This window comes from Apodemus sylvaticus, chromosome 1, assembly GCF_947179515.1.
Source record: "Apodemus sylvaticus chromosome 1, mApoSyl1.1, whole genome shotgun sequence".
NCBI classification, from domain to species: Eukaryota; Metazoa; Chordata; class Mammalia; order Rodentia; family Muridae; genus Apodemus; species Apodemus sylvaticus.
In genome coordinates this window covers 193,087,794-193,091,809 of record NC_067472.1, presented here as the reverse complement: position 1 = coordinate 193,091,809, position 4,016 = coordinate 193,087,794, and the positions used below count along the sequence as shown (strand labels likewise).

The window sequence follows — 4,016 nt, the reverse complement described above, 5'->3', positions numbered from 1 at the left end:
AGGGGAGTTAAGGGGGTAGTAGATGCAGAGAAAAGCAGAGAGAGAGAGAGAGTAAAGAGGCCAGCCATGAATACTTGGAGAGAGACGGGAAGGGAATGGTTAGGGAGGAGAAGACAAGAGGACAAGAGCCGAGAGAGAGAGAGAGAAAGAGAGAGAGAGAGAGAGAGAGAGAGAGAGAGAAGAGAGAGAAAAGAGAATAAGAAGATAAGGGGGGGGTAAGAAGTCCCTGTTATAGTGGGCCTGTTCTATGTGCCTGTTACCAGGTAACTGTGGGGAAAGGCATACCTGGCTATCTCCAGGTAACATGGGGGTAGAGCTTAGATAGAATCCAAACAGAAAGAGGAAAAATGTCTATATTTAATTCTTTAAGGATTTTTGTGTTTCTACTTTGAGGGCTTCTACCAGTTTACCTGTGTTCTGTACTCTTTTTTAATGGGAAAACAGCTCACATTTAATTGTGATATTTCAAAATTGTACAAGTTTTTTTTTTTTACATCTGTCCTCTCACCCCATGTGTTGACTCTTAAAATGACAGGAAAGCATCACCAATCACAGGTCTGATGGTTTAGTAAGTTTACTCCTTCAGTTCCTATATAAAACACACAGTATTCCTTAAAACACCACTCTGAACTGGCAGTTGCCAACAATATATTTTATCTTTAGAGTTAAGAAGTTCAGGTTCTCTGAGCACACTACGATGCAGTGGCAATTATCCAGAACTGGTGCCATCCTGTAGCTGGGGAACTTTAAATGTACCAGTGGGAAAAAAATCTGTTTCTCCTACAAAGGGTCGAATGAACATGACTCCTCAAAACCTGACCTGTGTGGCTGAGGTCTATCTATCCCAACACCTCTGCTCCATTTCCCCCACCCCATTCTTTCCTTTCATGCAGCAGAGCAATAGATAACAAAACAGGCCTGAGTTACTAGAAAACAAAACTGTCATGGCTGTAGGAAGTGACTGGGAGCAACTGGGATGCTCCTTTACCTCTCACATACAATTTATTTGCTTCACATAAAACCAGTCACAACAAATTCATAAAATACAACAGCTAAAATTACAAAGCCCATTCATCCTGAAGTGCTAGAAGGCAGGAGGAAGTAGTATGACACATGGAAAGGGGGAAAGAATACTCAAGTCAGGGAAGGCACAGGAGATGGGAACTGCCAAAACAAAAACACTGGAAAACTCTGGTCCTTCCAGACTTAGGGCGGTGATAAAAAGCCACATATTGGGAGTCAACAGGATTCCAATTCAAAGACAAGGGAATTTACAAAGGGTCCTTGGCAGTGAGTCTTGCCATCCACTGAAGGGGTTGGAAAATAGAGAAGAGAGTTGCCACATCCTTTACACAGCTCCACCTGCCCCTTTGAAAGCAGGACTCAGTGGCTTGCAGCATCTTTCAATTTGGCAGGAGAAGGATATGTTGAAGGAAATTTCTCTGCAGAAAATGAGCTGCTCAGAGCTGACTGCAGGTAGATGGTCTTATGGAAAAGTCTGTTGCTTAAAAAGACCACCAAGGAAAAGAGGTGCAACTGGAAAAGGTATGCTCTTCCATTACTCTTTGCTTCATTGGCACTGATGAGGAATAAAGGAAATAGGATATAAAAGAGGCAGCCACCGATATGGTAGGATTGCATTACGATGAAGAAAGCCAAGGGTAAGCTCAATGTCATAAGGCCAATTCCTCTCTATGTTTGAAAATAGTTTGTGCATTTCAATCCCTTTGTTGAACCAATGGTACTCAAAGCAGTACAGTGAGTAGAGAAGAGATATATGCAGTAGACAAGCTGATCCTCAAGATGAATGGAGAAGAGACCCACAAACATCCCCTGAATAAGGAAAAGTGGCTGTAGCAAAAGGTTGACAAGCATGTCAACAATTATTTTTCTGAAACTGGGCATTGGATGAGGTTTCCTCCCTGATACCTCAAATGCAAGATTAGCTATATCTTGAAACCAAATGGCATTTACAACTTTGCAAAGCACAAACAGGGGGAGCACTCAAAGAACACTGAAAATTGATGTGAGGAAGAATTCCAGCCATGACCAAACATTTCCATGTAATGATGGATCACCAATAACCTGGACTGTTACTGATTGAAGCACAGAGATATACACTTAATAAAACAAAAGGAGAATGAATCAGAATGCTCCACCGTTCCAAGCACAACACTAAAACATTTGGCTAACAATATATGGCTTGCCCTCATGCTCCTGCTCTAGACTCAGTTGTCTCCTATTGGCCAAGAGGCTACTTGCACTTCTTTGACACAGCTCTTTTCCTTATGGTTATGAGCATCTAGCTTTGAAATGTACAGATGCCTCAGAAGGTGTCTTTGATTTACCTGCCAAGAGCCTGCAGAAAGGTTTGACACTGTCAACCATCTGGTCGCTGCCTATGCTACCAATTCCAGAGAGAGGGAATCACCCCCAAATCAGTAATCATGGAGGGACCCCTAAACCCTACTGCCATATATACAGCCCTGGCATTCCACCACTGAGGCTCAGTTCACCTGTTCTACACATGGCTGCCTGCTCTACCCCTGCACTCAGAGAGACAGGGCTGCCCCACTCCTATATTTCTTAAGGGAGTTATTTATCTCTTTCATAAATCTTCTGTCAGTATCATGAGATGTGATTTTAAATCCAAATCTTGCTTTTCTGAAGTTTTGGAATATTCTGGGTTTCCTGTAATGAAAGAACTGGTTTACAATGATTCCATATAGTCTTGGTTTCTGTTGGTAGGGTTCTTGTGGTTGTCTTTAGCCATCTGGTTATCTCTGGTGGTAGTTGGTCCTGCTGTCTCATGCAGGATCTTGTCCTTCCTGTGGGTCTGTAAGTCTGTTCCAGCACTTCCAGGAGTTCAGCTCTGTCCTGAATGGACCTGTGTACAGAGGGCTTTGGAGCAGTCGTTGCTCCAGGTGCAAATTCTAATCAAACCAAATCTAGAGTCCAGATTTCACTTAATGGTCTTTATATTTTATGCTCTGACTGAATAACTCATCAAGGTTTGATTATTCAATGAATTTTTCCAACCAAGTTTGCAAAGTTTTTCAACAATCCTCCCAAAAACCCATAATCATATCTGTCACAACAATACTGATTGCTGATGTCAGGTTATTTTAGTTATCATTACTATTGCTGTGTTATTGATTTTGTTCAGTGATGCAGGAGTTACCTATCAAGTTCAAGTACCTGGGTTTGCTCCTCAGCTCTAAAAAAAGATAAGATTACTATTTCAGACTGTAGTGTTAAATATTTACCATCTTTTACCGGGGTTTCTGTCTGCCTTTGGTAGGATAGTTCCTGGATGAAAGACACACTCAGCCTTTATATTTTAATATGGCTTAAATAGCACAAAACCTGGGTAGCTGCTTACCCTCCATGCTGTTAGAATCTACTTCATTATACATAACCCCAAGTTATTACTGTCTACTATGTTTATCTAGGCTGTTATTAGCACCCATTAGGCAGAGAATTGACCATGATATTATGGCTCAGCTAACCCAAGGTGGCCTTTTCTTTCTCTCTCCTGCATGTTATTCTTCTTCCTCATGGTCCAAAGCCTGAGAAACCCTAATCCCTCCTATGCCTCTTTTGCACAATGACTGGCTGTTGGCATCTTTATTTACCAACCACAACTAACTGGGGATAGAGTCACCAAGTGTTTTACATGCAGTCCCTCTCATCTTTGTGGAAATGAGTCCTAGAGGAACCAAATTAGCATTAGAATACAAGAAGCATTAGGTAAATTCTTCTACATCTGTGATGAAATACTATTACCAAAGCAACTGGAGGAAGAAACAGTTTATTTGGTTTATACTGATTTAATTGTTTTTCCCTGTATTTTTAAAAGGGATTTACTTTTTCCTCTTTAAGGGCTTCAACCTGTTTACCTGTGATGTTCTCTATTTCTTGAAGTTATTTGTCTGGTAATTAAAGGACACTATTATCTTCTTGAGATAGGATTTTAGGTAAGTATCCTGGTTTTCAAGTGTATTGGTCAATCCAGG

At 41.1% G+C, this 4,016-nt stretch overlaps 1 pseudogene; it reads right to left on the bottom strand.

Moving 5' to 3' along the window:
* Positions 1-1,505: 1,505 nt before the first annotated feature.
* LOC127667534 (etoposide-induced protein 2.4 homolog) lies at positions 1,506-3,389 on the bottom strand (annotated as a pseudogene).
* Between the last annotated feature and the right edge of the window lie 627 nt (positions 3,390-4,016).